This window comes from Rhinolophus hipposideros, assembly GCF_964194185.1.
Source record: "Rhinolophus hipposideros genome assembly, chromosome: 8".
Classification (NCBI taxonomy): Eukaryota; Metazoa; Chordata; class Mammalia; order Chiroptera; family Rhinolophidae; genus Rhinolophus; species Rhinolophus hipposideros.
Window position 1 is genome coordinate 84,768,465 of NC_138054.1, and position 19,406 is coordinate 84,787,870.

The 19,406-nt window shown below is 37.9% G+C and overlaps 1 protein-coding gene across 1 annotated transcript in view; it reads left to right on the plus strand.

Annotated features, from left to right (window-relative positions):
• The first annotated feature begins 717 nt into the window (after positions 1 to 717).
• The window catches only part of FBXO42 (F-box protein 42), a 78,040-nt gene continuing 59,351 nt past the window's right edge, over positions 718 to 19,406 (plus strand). Inside the window, exon 1 of the mRNA XM_081056146.1 lies at positions 718 to 916. The gene's annotated coding sequence lies outside the window, so the exon portion shown is untranslated. The remainder of the gene's footprint in view (positions 917 to 19,406) is intronic.

The following is a 19,406-nucleotide window of genomic DNA, read 5'->3' on the forward strand; positions in this document are numbered from 1 at the left end:
CATTTCCTTAGACCACATGCTGTCTGGATGGGTTCACGGAGGTTCTCCCCTACACACCAGGTCGCTCCCTTGAAAGGGGGATTTTGCTGGACCCCACCACCTGGCCTGGTGATAGTGACAGTGGAAAGTACAGGAGCTTCAGAACCAGACATGTCTGAATTCAAATCCTACCCTGCCTCCTCTCCCTCAAGATGGGTGGCCTTGGGAAAATGACTGCGTTCTCATCTGAAAAATGGAGCTGCGTAGTAACGAGTCACACAGCGGTTGCTGCAGTTTAGGGAGGCTTCACTTGCACAGCAAGGCAGGGAGTTTCTTTCCTTCAGCGGACGACCAAGAGCATTTTGAACCGCCAGACTTTCCGTGTGCTCATCGGGCCCCCGGAGGTATTAACACAAATGAGTTAATTCCCGGCCAAATGTCTATCACGGTCTCAAGCCAGTTGTCCCAGGCACTGTGAAGGCGGGTGAGTGCAGACCTGAGGTCCGCGCTAAAGACTCAAAGGAAGGCGGCCGCAGAAGCGCCACGTTCCTTCCCTCCAGCTTGGCTTTCCCAAGTGGCGTCCCCACCTCCCCAGAACCTCCGCCCGGGGCCACGCCCCTTCCCCAAGTGGCACCGCCCCCAGGCTGCCCGCGCGGGTTCGCCGAGCTGACGTGCGCGCGCGCGCGTCCTCCGCGCCGGCCCGCGGCGCAGGCGCATTCCGCGCTGTCTTCCCCTGGCCGGAGCAGCAGCGGCGGCGGCGGCGTTTGAGTGCAGGAAGATGGCGGCTCCAGGAGGCTCGGGGTCCCGCCAGCTGTGAGGACCCCTGAGTGCGGCAAGCGCGGCCTGAGGCGGGGCGCCTCTGCTCTGGCCCTGTCCCGGCTGCCTCACCATTGTCGTCAGCAGAGCTAACCCGAGAGCGTGGCGCGGGCTGGGCCAGGTGAGGTCTCTCCCCCTCCCGGGGCCGCGGCAGGCAGCTGGCGCCTCTTGCCCTTTATGCCCCGGGCCCACAGCGGGCAGTGGGCGCCCGGGGTCCGGCGCAGGCCCTGCCCCCACGCCGTGGTCGGTGCCGGCTGGCCTGCACACCTGGCTGTCGCCGTCCTCTGCCTGCCTGGGTTGGGCAGGGAGGAGCGAGCCCCTTTGCAGCCGGCGCTTGGGGTGGGAGTGAACCCGGCTCCTTTTCTCAGCGAGGCGGTTCTCGTCCCCTCCGCGGGGCCACGAACGGGTGTGTGACCAGGGCGTCGATGGCCGTGGGGATGTCAGGTAACCTTTCACCAGCCCGCGAATCTTGAACGCCGTGCGAGCGAGAAGCCGGAGTCCGGTGCTTCCCAGATTGGGGCTGCGGCGAGGGGCCCGCGTCTCGGAAGCGGCCGCCGCCAAGGAAGGATTTTGGAATTGGCCTAGAAAATAACAGACGAGCAGCCTTTCCTGATCCCGTAGCTTATTGAGCGTTTCCCCCAGCGAAGTGGGGCCGGGGGATCTCCCTGGTTTGGGAGCGCGACCCACGTTGTGGCCGTGGAGGCCCGGTGAGAGTCGTTTGCACCAGGAACCGAGGGGGGTGGGAACGCGTGTGTCGATGAAGGAAACATTGTGGCATCTCGATAGTCTCTGCAGAGTAACTTCGGGGCGAACGGAGCCCTCGTACGTTTGAAACCTTTTGGATCGTTAAGATTCGGGATAGCCCCTTGCTTTTTTGTCGGTACTACCACCTCCCACGTTTTATCAGGAAAATGAAAGCTTCATTTCTTCATTGCCAAAGCCTTTTGGACTTTTCTGTGGTAGGGTGCTGATTCTTCTGGATGCAGATTCAGACAGTTCTCATTTGCTGGCAAGGACCTGGTGCTATGCTCGTTGGGCCTTTTTAAGAACTTTTTGTTGTTTAAAGGCTAATTTAGAGACTCATAGTTTCTCTCGAGAAGGGAATTTGAAGCCTTATAGTCTTTTGTTTTTTGAGGAACGATGGCTTCAGTTGACATTGTGCTGTGGGGAATTGGAGAGGTGATGGCTTTGAGTTGGACACACCAGTGCCTTTCTTTCGTAACTTAAATTTTTTTTTTGCTTGTGATTAGGAATAATGACATCATAGGACAAGGAAAATTTGGGAGGCAGTACCATCATTTAGAATTGAACATTTAAAACACAGTCCGTAGATTTTACAGAGAATAGTGATGCTCAGTGTCAAATTCCTAACTTTGAGCATATTCCCGTGTATAATCTGAGTGGGTGTCCTTTCATTTGTATGTTGTCATTTCATACCCTGTAACTGTTTGCTTTTGAGAAGCCTGGTGTAAATACATTACTCAATCTACATTGACCCACTGGTGTTTTGTCTACTTCAAAAAGCTTTCAGTTGATAAAACGACAACCGTTTAGTTTAATATTAACTAATTCTTTGACCGTTTTTTTCCTTTTTTAACTCCATTTCCATGAGATTTGTAGATTTTTCTTAGTGCTTTAGCTAATGACATACGTAAACCTGAACCAACAACTCTATTATAGAAAATTGGAGAGCCACTCTATATTTCAATTTCCTAATAATAAAGAGTCGTGAAATTAATACAGTAAAATCCTAGTGGTTTGACATTTTGCTTCTTGGCATAATGTGTTGCATTGTTGTGCTAAATCATCATCAAGTATTGATGCAACTTGATGACAATGACATCATTCACTCTTGAGCATTTTGCCTTTTGTATTTCTTACCTTCCCAGAGTCACAAAAAGAACAGGCTCAGGAAAAATAGCTTAGGATGCTTCTTAATGTCTGATTTCAAGAAGAGCCTTTGGCCAAAATACTGCTTTATGTAGTTAAAACCCTTCTGTAAAATTCAGAGCTGTGTGATTCCTATCTATTAAGAAGCAAGCACAAAAAAATGCTAGCAAAAACTCTTGAGTTTTCCAGTAACATTGAGGTCCCAAGGAGAAGTTCTCGCAAAGATGAACAAATACATGATTATCTTTGTGATTTCAGGGTTGTTTAGGTCAGTGAATTAACAACTCTTTATAAAACCAGAAGCCATTTGCTTAATAATGCTCTTCCCACTTCATAGGATTGTTACGTGGATCAAAAGAGGTGATGTTTGTGAAAGTGCTTTGTGAAATGAAAGGTAAACAGTGTAAGATTGATTGTTCAGTAGTAATCAATATTACGAAAACACCTACCTAGGACTCTCTGTGTTGGGCATGTTGGGAAGCAGGTACTTAGGATTCTAAGACAAGACAGCTTTTGTCTCAAGTTGCCTCCAGTCTGGTTGGGGAGCCAGACAAGGAAACCAGTTAAGCACTGTATAGTACAGTGTAGGAAGTGCACTGAATCCAACCGAGAGAGTCAAGAGGCTTCTCAGTGCCAGGATAGCTTTCCCCAATCTTTCCTATTATTCTGCAGAAAAATCTGCCTTTTTGTGAGTGATTTGCTTTTTACAAAAACTTAAAAAAATTCTATGATGAGTTCTTTTCTCCTTTTATTCATTCCCTGTCATGACACTTCCCACACAGTATGCCCCAGTTATGGTTTTGCATTCTCAAAAATCCAAGAGTCTTGGGAGAACCTTTCTGAGAGTGAGTCATACACACAGGCAGCTAACACAACCATTACAGCTGCAATTAAAATATCTGAGATTACTGAGTGTTGGTAACTTTAAAATGACGATGCTTTTGTTTTTGTTTTGTAAACTGGCACATGAAGTACTGCATGATTTTTAATTTCATCACATTTAGTTAATGTTTAGTTGTTAGTTGCTTAGGATGTTGTTTGTAAGTGGGTTATTGCTACTGTCTCCTTTCTCCCAATAATAAGTAAAGTGAGAAGGTCCCTTTCCTTTCTGGGTGAAGCTGACAGGTTAAGCCAGCACTAAACTATTTTATAGAGTCTATTACTATGTGTATTGAGGTTGCTTAACATCTCTTGTACTGAACTTTTGTATCCCAGCACAAGTTCCTCATCTTTGTGCTTTGGTAGTTTTATAATTAATTTTCATGTTGGCATCTATATTCCAAAAATTTTATGAGTTTGGGATTAAGTAGACTCTTTAAGTGGTGCAGTATTAATTGAACACATACAATCTGTGTCTTCACTGAAAACGAGTGCTTTAAGGTTGTGGTTGACAGAAAAGTGAAGGTGATATGTTTGTTCATTTTCTATATTATGACACGTTGCTACATGTAGAAGGATATGACCGACAGACATGGCATTTTAAAATTGTCCAGTATTAAGTTCATAATATAGCTTATTTAAAAAATTGTTTCTTCTGACATTCTTCTAAATGGCTTGTAAAATTGTGACTTAGTGGTACTCCTATACTTCAATTTTGCATTTCCTTACTTATGCATGTATTGGAAAGCAAATTTACCTCAAATTCTGATTTTTCTTATATTAAATCCTACTTTTTACTTTGTAAAGTTTTATCCCAAATTTTCGCTTAATTTTTTCCCGTGTTGCTCTTCTGTGTTTTGCTATCTTGCGGTGCTTTGATGCGTGTGTGTATGTGTGTAAATCTGATAAATGTATAGCCATTATATAAAGCAATAGTTAGTTGGAAAATTTGATTACTCTGGACAGTAACTTAGTAACTTATTTTCTCTACTTGTAACATATAGATTTGAGGTAGTTCACTTAATTTCTCTAAAGTCAAACAAGTTTTAGTTTTAGCTAATAATATTCCCTTAGAATATTTCATATTTAGGCTACTTTTTATTTCAACTACTCTAGGGAATTCACTACTATGGCATACTCTTCAGATTTGTTTCCTTTATTCTCATTTTAAATGTTTAATTTGCGTTGCTATTTGGAGAACAAGAAATTTTTTCCAGAATGTATTGTTTAGAAAAAGATTAATGTTAAGTGTGAATTTATCAATACAGTTTTTACTAAATGTGCCTCTCCCATCTGCTGGCTTTTCAAATGGAAGTCAAAGAAAGTGAAATTTATCCTATTTCAGTATTTTTTTAAAAAACCTTTTTACTAGTACTCTTGCTATCTCTTTCCCGAAAGGAGCAATGTTTTGTCTTGTCTTGGGATCAAGCAGTATTGTGTTTGCAGTATGTTCTTTGGGACCACTTTCTTAGTTTTTGTTTTGAGATATGTAATAACATCTTTCCAAAGAGATTTTTTGGTCTAGTCAGGATCAACCAAGCTGCTCTCTTCTTTATTATTGAATCTGAACTTTTACATTCCGGTGGGTCCTTCAGATTTTGATTTGTCTATCTTCCTCCCCTCTCCCCTCTTTCTGAGTAACTGTAGTTAGTTCTCTATTCCAAAAGTGTGTTTCATAAATCATAATGGAATTTGGGAATATAATTCCCCATAGAGATGCATAATGACAGGTGGGTTAGAATTTCACATTTCATTTAACTTAAAATTAACCTAATGGTAATGAAATCTTGAAGGCATTATGCTAGGCGAAATCAGCCTGACACAAAAGAAGAAATATTGTTTGATTACACTTATGTGAGGTACCTAGAGTAGTCCAATTCATAGGGACAGAAAGTAGAAGGGTAGTTGCCAGAGGAAAGGAGGGAATGAGGAGTTAGTTAGTGTGTAATGGGTGTAGAGTTTCAGTTTGGGGTGATGACAAAGATGGTTGGTGGGGAGGATTGCACCACAATGTAAGTGTACTTAATGCCACTGCACTACGTACTTAAAGATGGTTAAAATGGCAAATTTTATGTATATACGACCACAGTTTAAAACCAGGTAGCTTAATGGTTTACTGTGTTCCGTGAGCTGGCTTGCTAACCAGTGATTTTAACATGGTAATTAAGATAGGCTTTGGCCCCCGGTAGACCCAGGCTCATATCCTGGTCTGCTACTTTCCTTAGGTATGGACCTTAGCTTCTCGAAGTCTCGGGGTTTTTCATCTATAAAATGAGGATAATGATGCCTCTGTTATGTGACAATTCAATGTGGAAATGCATGTGAACTTCTTCACACATTGCCTAGCAGATAGTAAACGCTCAAATCTTCAACAGTATTATTACATTGTTTTTATGGAATATTAAAACTGGGACAAGGGGAACTTCCCTCCTAGCTTCCATATGGTGTGGTGACATTCCTGTCCTGCAGCAGGAATCCCTGTTTTCTTTTTGCCCCTGTGCTTCTCTTTCTATCCTTGATTGAAAAACTGGGGCTGTTTATGGCTTCATTTGACACTACTTCTCTGATGTCTCTTGAATCCATCTAGGTGTGATCTTTGTTTTACACCTGTTGGTTTTCCAGGGACTTTATAGAGCATATCCTCTCACTCAGCTGTCCACGTGTTCACAACTGTGGAGTCCATCATTTCGTCTCTCTCCTCCCGTAAGATAAAAGCCTCCACCAGCCAAGTTCCCTTGGTAATGTTGCCATTCCTGTCGGTAGAATAATTTTATGCTGGTCTGATAGACTGTAAAACTGGGAATCATTTTTTTTACACACTTTTTTATCTCTTGTGTCCTGCCACGCATGTAGTTCTGTATTATCTTCCTCAGTATCCCTCAGATTCTCCTGTTCCTTATCATGTTTGCGGCCATAACTCTAGATTCATGACTTTATGAGGCGAAGGCAGACTGAATTAGTGTTACAGTTCTTAGCTGGTCTTGTTGCCAGTGCTCTGGCATTTGCTAGTTGTGTGATCTCAGTCTCCTTCATTTTCAAAATGGAAATTACAATTCCTACCTCATGACATATGTGTAAAATATTTCACTAAATGCCTAACACATGGCAAGCACTCAGTAAACAGTGGCTGCTATTATTTGAGTTTTCCTCCTTGGTATTCTTTGGAAGTGGTTCAGATTGAGATGACAGTATTATGACAGACCAGTCTTAAAGGACTACTATCTGAATGTTTCTGATCAAGAACCTGTGGTAACTCATTTCCTAGCTCCGCTACTTATTTTTGAAGCTTTCCATATGGCCTTCATTATACGTTTCCAGCCTTCTTTTCCAGAACACGCATCATGCAGCCTAGCCAGGATAGTTTCACTGCCTCTTATGTATATCACGTTCATTTGTGCAACGGGGACATTCATCTTCCTAGGTAGAAGGCATTTTTTCCCCCCTTTAACTACCCTTTCCAGCTCTGTAGAGTATCTCCTGTATGTTCGACCATTGAACCATTGTTGTCCTTGCACAATTAGGTCAAAGGTCATATCCTAAAATATTGTGCTAATTAATTCCTGCCAAATAGCTTAAAAAAGGATATATCATGTAGTATAATTCGAATGTAATATTTTTCGTGCCTTGTAGGCACATTTAGTGCTAACATATTAGGCACTCAAACAGTCATTCAGCATATACAGCGGGTCCTTGACATTTTGTCACACATTGTTTCCTTATAATTTTGATGAGATGCCACAGGAGCTTGACTCTTGTTTATATCAATTAGCCTATGGTAAAAATGATTTTGTTGTATGTTATTTTGCTTAAAGTTGCAGAACCTTCGATGACATTAAGTAGGACTTTATTTTTTACTCTTATGGGTTGATGTTCCTCATGAGTTTTCTGAATCATTACGTGGTCCCAAGTGTCTGTTGAATTTTTCTTGCCTTTTTGTTCATTGGTCCAGATACCCTGTAAGGAAACATGTTATAGTTATTTTTTTGCAGATGATTTTAAATTAATTTCAATGACTAATTTGTACTGTCTCTTTAAAAACTGGAGTAATTTTCTTTTTACAAAGCTGTGTAATCATAAGTAAATTAATTTATCTGAGCCCTCAACTTGACTGGAAATTTTGAATTATATTTTATCTTTATTCCTTTGTCATTACTCCATTCCATTCATTTATCCATTGTCTACTACTTGCTAGTTACTGAAGGCAGTACATACATGAATTAGACATATAACCCATATTTGTTGAGAAAGGTGTGTACCTGATTATTATATATGGCAGAAAGTGAGAAGGAAATATAAAGGGAATTCAGAAAAAGATTTCTTCTAGTTGGAAAAATCAGGGAAGATTTTCTAGAGTAGGTGTTGCTTAAGCCAGCCTGGAAGGAGTCCAGTTGACACATATCAAATTGTATCCCAGAGTACCAAGGGCAAAGGATCATGGAGGTAGGAAGGAAGAGTCTCTATTAAGATTCAGTTTGGCTAAATGACAGAGGATTAGATTGGAGTATGGAGAGGCACACAAAAAGTGAGGTTAGACCCAGATTGTGGAGACTTTAAAATGCTATGCTAGCTGTAGAACAGTTGCTCAAAAAAATTAAACATACAATTACCATAAGATCTACTTTTAGGTAGATGAGCTGTGATCAAAAAATATGGTGAATGTTTAAATTAAAAAAGCTTTATTACAGTAATAAACACATTGCCATTAATCCCCCTCACTTCGAACACACTTATCCCATCATTCTTGCCACTTTCTGAAGCAGTTCTGGAAGTCCTCTTTGGTGAGTGTCTTTAGTTGCGCTGTCATGGCTGCCTCAATGCTCTGAATCGATTCAAAACGTTTTCCTTTCATGGTCATTTTGACTTTGGGGAAGAGCCATAAGTCCCACAGTACCAGATTTGGTGAATAAGGTGGAAGAGGACACACTGTAATGTTTTTATTTGACAGAAATTGCCATATACCAGAAGTGATGTGTGACATGGAGCGTTGTCATGATGGAAGATGAAGCCATTTGCCCATTTCTCAGGACATTTCCTATGTGCGTCATTTCTTAAACGCTCTAATAAGCCCTTATAATTTAAGAGTTCGCTGTAGTATTCCTGGGTACAAACTCAGATCACACAATTCCATCAAGGTCAAAAATCCAATTACTCGTAACATCACCTTGATGTTAGATCTTTGATGCGCTGTTTTCTGACGAGAACTGGGTAATTTCCATTGAGAACTCTGAACTTTGGTCTCAGAATCATAACCATAAACCATAGACCCATAGAGAAGTTTCTTCTCCCGTGATGACGTGTCTTAAAAAGCTGGAATCTGAAGCAGCAGAATTGCACAACTCCAACGAAATTGCCAAACGCTGTTGCTTTTGTTCGACATTCAAAATATGTGTAACAAATTTTGCACTTACCTCATGTTCAAATCTCTTGTTAAAATGCTTTGAATGGAACCATAAGAGATGTTCATATGCTCAGAAATTTCCCTAATAGTCAATCACCTGTTTGATCAAAATCATTTTGCTTACTCTTTCAACATTCTCTTGGGTTTTTTATGTTGGAGGACGTCTAGATCTCTCCTCATCTTCAGTTGATTCACAGCCGTTACGAAATCGCTTGAAACACTTGTAAACCGTCTTCATGGCCACTGAAGCATCACCATAAGCTAATTTTAATATTTTGTGTGTTTCTTTAGCACTTTTTTTACAGTTTGAAACAAAATTTTGTGTTAATGTATTGTTCGTGATCCATGATTTACGGCCACTTTAAAACACATTTTCTCCAATATATGGTGATGGAAGGAGAACTGATTCTGGGTGGTGAACACACAATGGGATTTATAGATGATGTAATACAGAATTGTACACCTGAAATCTATTAATTTTACTAACAAATGTCACCCCAATAAATTTTAAAAAATAAAAAAATAAAAATAAAGAAATTTTTAAAAGCTAAAAACAAAAAAACAACATATTTTCCCAGCTGTAGCTCACACCTGACTGATCGCACTGAACAAGTTGAAACTTGTCACACGCTATTACTAAGGTTCAGTGCGCCACTTCCCATATTGAAGATCTCTGTCTTTCCTTTGGATGGCAGTCGGCAGCAGCAGTCACCGTATATTTTTATCACCCCCTCCCCCATATAGCCAAAAGAATTGATAGCAGGAGCTCAAACAGGTATTTGTAGCTTAATGTTCAAAGTAGCGTATTCACAATAGCCAAAACGTGAAAACAACCCAATGCCCATCGGTGAATGAATGGATAAACAAAATGTAGTCTATATACATATAATGGAATATTATTCAGCCTTAAAAAGGAAGGAAATTCTGGCACATACTACAACATGGATGAACCTTGAGGACATTATGCTAAGAGAAATAAGCCCGTCACCAGTAGACAAACACTGTATGAGTCCACTTAGATGAGGTACCTAGACTAGTCCAATTCATAGAGAGAGAAAGTAGAATAGTGGTTACCTGGGGCCGAAGGGAGGGGAGATAATGGGGAATTAGTGTTTAATGGGTATGGAGTTTCTATTTGGGATGATGAAAAAGTTCTGGAGATGAATAGTAGTGAGGGTTGTACAATGTGAATGCACTTAATACCATTAAAATGTATACTTAAAAATGATTAAAATGTTACTTATGTATACTTTACTACAATAAAAAAATTAAAAATAATAAATGTAATGCTAAAGACCTTGAATACTAAGAAATAGGCATTGAGGAATTGAGAGCTTTTGACCCAGGTTTGCACCATAAAGATTAATCCTGAAGCAAAACAAAGGATAGATTGGAGAAGGAAGGAGTGAGCAGTGGGAAATCCAGCTAATTATCTGTATTGCAGTAGTTTTATTAAGAGGTGATTTGGTCTTGAAGGGCAACAGTGAAAGGGATTGGGAAGAACGGTAAATGTGAGAGAAATTTGACAACTCATTAGGTGTGGGAGAAAAAAGAAAAGGAAATAATGTTCAATATGAATTTGGTGTCAGCTGTCCACGAGGCAATTGAAAATATGAAAATAGGGAGATGTAGTTTAGGAGAATCAGGCCTAGAGATGAGTTTTGGAGTGATTCGTCCATCCTTCCATCTGTCCATCCACCCCTTCTGCCCATCCATCCATCCATCCATCCTTTTGACCATGTCTGATTGAATTTGCCTTTTGCCAGGCATATCAGACGAACACATTAGTCTGTGACCTCAAGGATCTCACAATCCAGTGAGTCATTCTCTTAGCAGTTTGATTTGAAACGTGTTTGCCTAATGAGAAGAAGTAGCAAGGAAAGAGAAGGCAAAACTGGAATTTGAGGGGCCACCTCCACATTTAGTGTATGAAAGGATAAAGGAAGCGTCAAAATGAGGGGCCAGAAAGGTAGTAGAAACCAAGGGGAATATATAGTCATGAAGAATTAAACTGAATTTGAGAAATCAAAATACTGATAACAGATAAAGTTGGAAATTTTCGGAAATTTGTTCTTTAAAATAATTTAAAATTTGCTCTTGCACTTCAGTTTGTCCATAGGAGTAATGACAGTGTGATCTTAAATTTTCTTTTGTGCCATTTTTCATATTTTTTGATCCATAACTGATGGAGATAGAATTACATTAGTGTGCCAGTCAGCTGTGCTTTCAGCTTTGGATTTCTGCTGTTAATAGCAGAAATTGCCAATTGGAATTTGTGTCCTTAGTTTTTACCTAAGAATAAAATATTGTCATCCTTCAATTTAAGTTGGTCTGGGTCATAATACTTTTTTTATTATGGTAAAATATACGTAACATAAAATTAACCATTGAGCCATTTTTAAGTGTACAATTCAGTGGCATTAAGTATACAGTCTTCCCACAGTATCCAAGGGTGATTGGTTTCTGCACCCCTGAGTATACCACAATCCTTAGCCTTCTCCCCCGCCCCCCGCCCCGCCACCTATGGCATATACATATGATTTTGTATTTCTTTTTAAATCAGATTTTGGTAGGCAGCAAACATTTGCAGAATTTGGTGCAATTGTTTTGTTTGGAATCTGAAAAAACACTTTTTGCTTCAATTCTTTAAGTTTACAGGTAAGTCCTTGTTGTGGCCATAGCACTATGTAAATAGGAAGTAATATAATTACGCTCATCTGTTTCAGTTAAGTAGGCTTTTCTTTATAAAATTAAAATAAACACTTAAAAATGTAACTCTCAGGTTCCCTCAGGTACTGCTGCATTTTATAAAAATTGATGTAAACAGAATTTGTGGCTAAGCTGATTTTAAGCAAAGCCTTTTTTCTGTTAGACTTTTTGAATGATGATACTTTAGTCAAGAAATTAACTATGGGTCATTTTGGAGGAAAATAAGAGAAGATTTTTTTCTCTTCTAATATAAGCAGATAAGCATTAGTACAAATAAAATGCCTAGGTTTAGTTACTTTGTCAGTTAATATAGTTTCTATACTAATTCTTTGTAAAGGATCATAGTTGGAAAATTGTTTGCATTCTGCAAATTTAAAAGAAAATGTTTTTATCTACAGAGTGTTCTCCACTCAGAAGGCAGAAGTATTATTTGTACAAAGTAACAGCAACAAACTATCAAAATGGAACTAGAGATTGTAATATCATTTGGAAATCAAGAAATTCAGACTTTTTACATGATGAAAGATAGTTTTAGGAAATTTTAGAGATAACAGCGTGAGATTTCAAATTGTGGGATGATTACTTGACATTAAAATGATAATATAGGGCACACTGTTTTGCTAACCAGTTTGAAATAAAGCTGAGTATGTTTACATTTTTTGTGCTTATTAAAAACATTTGTTCATTTAATTTGTTTAGAATATATAACTGCTTACTTTAAAGGAAACTTTAGTAAACACATCTGGTATAAAGTTGGTATATATGGTAAAACATTTATTTTCACTACTGGCTTGTTTAAAATGTTTTACTTTAACCATAACTTCTGCAAATAGAAATGTAAAGCAAAGTGTAAAAAACATTTGAGTATTTACTATATGCCTTATACTTTTCCAAGAGTTTACATATGTCAAAGCATTTAATCTTCACAGTGACTCTATGAGGTAGGTATTATTTTTGCCCACATTTTTTTTTTAAAGATTTTAAATCTTTAAAATCTTTAAGGGAAGATTTTCTTTAAGGGAAGAAATTTTCTTTAAGGGAAGGGGAACAGGACTTTATTGGGGAACATTGTGTACTTCCGGGACTTTAGCAAGTCAAGTTGTTGTCCTTTCAATCTTAGTTGTGGAAGTTACCATTCAGCATCAAGTTGTCCTTTCAGTCTCAGTTGTGGAGGGCACAGCTCAGCTCCAAGCCCAGTTGTCGTTGCTGGTTGCAGGGGGTGCAGCTCACCATCCCTTGCGGGACGCGAGGAATCGAACTGGCAACCTTGTGGTTAAGAGGACGCGCTCCAACCAACGGAGCCATTTGGGAGCTCAGCGGCAGCTCAGCTCAAGGTGGTGTGTTCAATCCTAGTTGCAGAGAATGCTGCCCACCATCCCGTGCTGTACTCGAGGAATTGAACTGGCAACCTTGTGGTTGAGAGCCCACTGGCCCATGTGGGAATCGAACCGGCAGCCTTCGGAGTTAGGAGCATGGAGCTCCAACCGCCTGAGCCACCGGGCGGGCCCTCTGTCCATTTTTAAATTCAGTTTGTTTGGTTGTCTGTTTGTCTTTTTGGTGTTGAGTTGAGTGAGTTCTTTATAAGTTTTGGATATTAACCCCTCATCAGATTTATCATTGGCAAATATCTTCTCCCATTCAGTAGGCTGTTTCATTTTGCTGATGGTTTCCTTTGCTATCCAAAACTTTTTAGTTTGACGTAGTCCTATTTTTAAATTTTTACTTTTGTTTCCCTTGCCCAAAGAGATAGATCAGAAAAAATATCACTAACAGCAATGTTCGAGAGTTTACTGCCTATATCTTCTTCCAGGAGTTTTATGGTTTGGGGTCTTACATTTAAGTCTTTAATCCATTTTGAGTTTATTCTTGTGTGTGGTATAAGAAAGTGGTCTACTTTAATTTTTTGTACATATCCAGTTTTTCCAATACCATTTATTGAAGATACTGTCTTTGTCCAATTGTATATTCTTGCCTCCTTTGTAATAGATTAATTGACCATATAGACATAAATTTATTTCTGAGCTCTTTATTTCTGTTCCACTGATTTATGTATCTGTTTCTATACTAGTACAGGCTGTTTTGATGACTATTGCCTTGTAATATAGTTTAATATCAGGTAGTACGATGCCTACAAACTTGTTCTTCTTTTTCAAGATTGCTGTGTCTATTCAGGGTTTTTAATTCTATGTACATTTTAGGATTCTTTGTTCTAGTTCTGTGAAAAATGCCTTTGGTATCTTGATAGGGATTGCATTGAATCTATAGACTGGCTTTGGATAGTATGGACATTTTAAAGATGTTAATAATTCTTCCTATCCATGAGCATGGTATATGCTTCCATTTATTTGTATGTTCTTCAGTTTCTTTCTTCAATATCTTATAATTTTCTGACACAGGTCTTTACCTCCTTGGTTAAATTTATTCCTAGGTATTTTATATATTTGTTTATTTGATGTTATTGTAAATGGGATTGTTTTCTTAATTTCTTTCTGATAATTCATTATTGGTGTATAAAAATGCAACTGATTTCTGGATATTAATTTTGTATCCTGCTACTTTACTGAATTCATTTATCAGTTCTAATAGTTCTTTGGTGGAATCTTCATGGTTCTCTCTATACAGTACCGTATTTCCCCGAAAATAAGACCTAGCTGGACAATCAGCTCTAATGCGTCTTTTGGAGCAAAAATTAATATAAGACCCAGTCTTGTTTTACTATAACATAAGACTGGGTCTAATATATAATATAATATAATATAATATAATGTAATATAATGTAATACAATGTAATATAACATAATATACCAGGTCTTAATATAATATATATAATATAATATAATGTAATATAATGTAATATAATATAATGTCAGGTCTTATATTAATTTTTGCTCCAAAACATGTGTTAGAGCTGATTGTCTGGCTAGGTCTTATTTTCGGGGAAACAGGGTATGTCCTCTGCAAATAATGAGTTTTACTTTTTGGATTTTTGAGTTTTACTTTTACAATTTGGATGCCTTTTATTTCTTTTTCTTATCTGATTACTGTGGTTAGGAATTCCAATACTATGTTGAATAAAAGTGGTGAAAGTGGACATCCTGTGTTCCTGATCTTAAGGGGAATACTTTTAGCTTTTCCCTGTTGAGTATGATGTTAGCTGTGGGTTTGTCATGTATGGCTTTTACTATATTGAGGTATGTTCCCTCTATTTCCACTTTGCTGAGAGGTTTTTTTTTTTTTTAATCATAAATGAATGCTGGATTTTGTCAAATGCTTTTTCTGCATGTACTGATTTGATCATACGAGTTTTATTCTTCATTTTGTTTATGGGGTGTTTCACGTTAGTTGATTTGTGGATGTTGAACCAACCTTGCATCCCAAGAATAAAGCCCACTTGATCATGGTGTATTATCTTTTTAATGTATTGCTGAATTCAGTTTGCTAGTATTTTGTTGAGGATTTTTGCATCTATGTTCATCAGGTATATTGGCCTGTAATTTTTTTTTTTTACTCATGTCTTGATCTGGTTTTGGAATCAGGGTAATGCTGACCTCATAAAATGAGCTTAGGATCTTTCCCTCCTCTTGAATTTTCTGGAATAGTGTGAGATGGATAGGTGTTAATTCTTCTTTGAATGGCTTCATTTGTGAAGCCATTTGGACCAGGATTTTTTTTGGATTACTGATTTGATTTCGTTAGTAGTTATTAATCTGTTCAGATTTTCTGTTTCTTCTTGACTGAGTCCTGGAAGATTATATATTTCTAGAAATTTATCCATTTCTTCCAGATTGTCCAATTTATTCATAGTATTTTCTTATGATTCTTTGTATTTTTCTGGTGTCAGTTGTTACTTCTTTTTCATTCCTAATTACATTTATTTGGCTCTTCTCCCTCTCTTTTTAAACTTGATGAGTCTGGTTAAAGGTTTATCAATTTTATTTATCTTTTCAAAGAACCAGCTCTTGGTTTCATTGATCTTTTCTGTTTTTTTTTTTTTTTTAGACTGTATTTCACTTATTTCTGCTCTGATCTTTATTATTTCCTTCCTTCTATTCACTTTCGGCTTTGTTTGTTCTTGTTTTTATGGTTCCTTTAGGTGTAAGTTTAGATAGTTTATTTGAGGTTTTCTTTTTTCCTTTTTCTTTTTCTTTTGTTTTTGTTTTTGAGGTAGACCTTATTGCTATGAATTCTCCTCTTAGAACTTCTTTGACTGTGTCTCATAGATTTTGGGTTGTTAGTATTTTCGTTTTCATTTTTCTCAATATATCTTTTGATTTCTTCCTTGATCTCATTGTTAACCCATTCACTGCTTAGTTGCGTGTTATTTAGCCTCCATGTGTTTGTGTGTTTTTCAGTTTTCTTCTTGTAATTGGTTTCTAGTTTCATATCATTATAATTGGAGAAAATGCTTGAAATGATTTCAGTGTTCTTAAATTTATTGAGACTTGTTTTGTGGCCTAACATATGGTGTATCCTAGAAAATGTTCCACGTTCACTCAAGGAGAATGTATATTCTGTTGTTTGAGGGTGCAGTGCTCTAACAATGTCAGTTAAGTCCACCTGGTCTAATGTGTCATTTAAGGCCACTGTTTCCTTGTTGATTTTCTGTCTGGATGATGTATCCATTGATGTCAATGGGGTGTTAAAGTCCCCTGCAATTTCTGTATTACTGTCGATCTCTCCCTTTATGTCTGTCAGTATTTGCTTTATATATTTAGGTGTTCCTATGTTGGGTGCATAAATGTTTGCAAGGGTTATATCTTCTTCTTGAATTGATCCCTTTATCATTATGAAATGTCCTCTTGTAGACAGCATATGTATGGGTCTTGTTTTCTCATCTGTTCATCCACCTTTTGTCTTTTGATTGGAGCATTTAATCCATTTACATTTGAAGTGATTATTGATAGATATGTAGTTGTTACCATTTTATTATTCATGTTTATGATCTTTTTTTTTTACCTTATTCTTTTGTCCCATCAACATTTCTTGTAATACTGGTTTGGTGGTGATGAACTCCTTTAGCTTTTTCTTGTCTACGAAACTCTTTTATCTCTCCTTCGATTCTAAATGATAGCCTTGCTGGGTAGTCTTGGGTATAGGTCCTTGATTTTCATCACTTTGAATATTCATGCCAATCCTTTCTGGCCTGAAAAGTTTCTGTTGAGAAATCGGGTGACAGTCTTATGGGAGCTCCTTGGAGGTAACTGGGGTTTCTAGGTGGGAATTCTCGCCCATTCTCAGAAATTTTTTTCGCTTTCCCGTTCCCGAATCCCGAGAAAAGTTGGTCAGGAAATCGAGAATATCGGCTCCTTGAACCCAGTAATACTCAAAATGGAAAATAAACGTACTACTCAAAATGTATCTCTTAGACATTTTTCCTATTTACCGCTAGGGTTTCTTTGTCTTTAACCTTTGGCATTTTAATTATGATGTGCCTTGTTGTGGGCCTCCTGTTCATCTTGTTTGGGACTCTGCAAACAGTATTTCTGTACATTTTAACCACTAAAACAGCACCTTTGTTTCGAGGGTTCTTGTAGAATCACAGTTTTCCACTGTTTTCAGCAACACCTTATCAGTAGTATGCCTTTAATTAGTGCACAGTAGTTCAGTAAACCCTTTTTCTTTCTTCCTTCTTTAACTTCTACGAAATGGAAAATTTTAAATATATGCATAAATAGAATAATGTAATAAATCTTTGTATACTCATCACTTAGCTTCAAAAATTACCAACGTTCACCTTAGTTCATCTATTTCTCCACTTCTGGAAGCGGGCAGTGGAGTAATTTTAAAGCAAATTCTAGATAGCTCATTACTAATTAATACTCATCTTTAAGTGACTTTTGTTTTCTTTCATAATATTTTGCAGCTCTTATTGAGCATGTACACATTTAGGATTGTTCTTTTTTCTTGATGCATTGACCCCTTTATCGTTGTGAAATGTCCTTTTTTTTTCCTGGTTTTGAAGTCTGCATGCAATGTCTGGTATTAGTATAAACACTAGCTTTCCACGCCTTGATGTTTCTCTTATATTGTTCCCATCCTTTGACTTTTAGCCTCTCTGCACCTTTATATATTTCTTGTAGACAGCATATAAATTAGGCTTTGCTTTTTTTAGCCAGTATGATAACCTCAATCTTTTGATTGGAGTGTTTAAACTATATATATTTTATGTATTTCAGTATAGTTAGATTTTAATTACCATTTTGCTATTTGTTTTCTCTGTATTATCTGTGCTTTGTTTCTCTATCTTTTCCTACCTTCTTTTGGATTAAGTAATTGAATATTTTTTAGTATTCCATTTCATCTACACTGTTGGCTTATTAAGCTACTACACCTCTTTGGTGTGTGTGTTATGTGTTTATGTGTGTGTGGTTCTAGGGTTTACAGTATACGTTTTTAACTTATGACAGTTTACAATATGCATTTTAAATATATAGTCAGTTATACAGAGGTACAGTATACCTCTTCACATATATTACCCCTTCCCTTGTTCCTCATTCTTTGTGCTATTGTTGCTATATATATTTTTTCTATATATGTTGTAAACCTCACAATACATTATTTTTGCTTTAAACAGTTACCTTTTAAGGGAAATTTAAAAGTAAGAATGCAGAAGTCTTTTATATTTTCCCATATACGTATCTATCTTACTGTGCTCTTCATTTCTTAGTGTATATCCAAATTTCTAGCTGATACCATCCTTCCAGCTGAAGGATTTTAACATTTCTTGTCATGCAGGTACACCAGTGTCTGAAAATTTGTATATATATACATATACATATACATATACATACATATACATATATATGTTTTTTAATTTTATTGGGGAACAGTGTGTTTCTCCAGGGCCCATCAGCTCCAAGTCATTGTCTTTCAATCTAGTTGTGGAGGGTGCAGCTCAGCTCCAAATCCAGTGGCCATTTTCAGTCTTTAGTTGCAGGGGGCACAGCCCACCACCCCATATAGGAATTGAACCTGTAACCTTGTTGTTGAGAGCTTGCGCTCTAACCAACTGAGCCATCCTACCTCCCCTCCGGAAGCTCAGCGGCAGCTCGTTGTCTTCAATCTAGTTGTGGAGGGCGCTGCCCACTGGCCCATGTGGGAATTGAATCGGCAGCCCTATTGTTCAGAGCTCGCACTCTTACCAACTGAGCCATCCGACCTCCCCTGAAAATATTTTTATTTCACCTTTATTTTCAAGCATATATAATTCCAAGTTGATTTTTTTTCTTTCAGCATTTTAAAGATATTTCCTTGTTTTCTGGCTTTCATAGTTTCTGACAGTCATTCTCTATCATGATTTTCAGCAGTTTGTCCACGAAATGCCTTGGTGTGGTTTTGTCTTTGTGTATGTGTTGTTATCCGGCTTGGTTCATTCAGAATAATATAATAGGTCAGAAGAGGTCAGATTCTTAGACCTCTGGGTTTATAGTTCTCATCAAATTTGGAAGAAACTTCACTATTATTTCTTAAAATCTTTATCTCCCCCCTTCCTCTCCCTCCCGCCCCCCCACCCCCTTTTCCACCAGGACTCTTAATTACGTGCATGTTAGACCTGATATTGTCCCAAATGTTACTGAGGCTTTGTTAATTTTTTTCAGTTTAGTTTTCTCTCTGTTTCGTTTTGGATAGTTTGTTTATGTTGCTGTGTCTTAAATCTCAACTGATTCTTCTGCAGGCTCTATTCTGCTGTTACAATAATTATATACAGTGACATTTTCATTTCATATATTGTTAA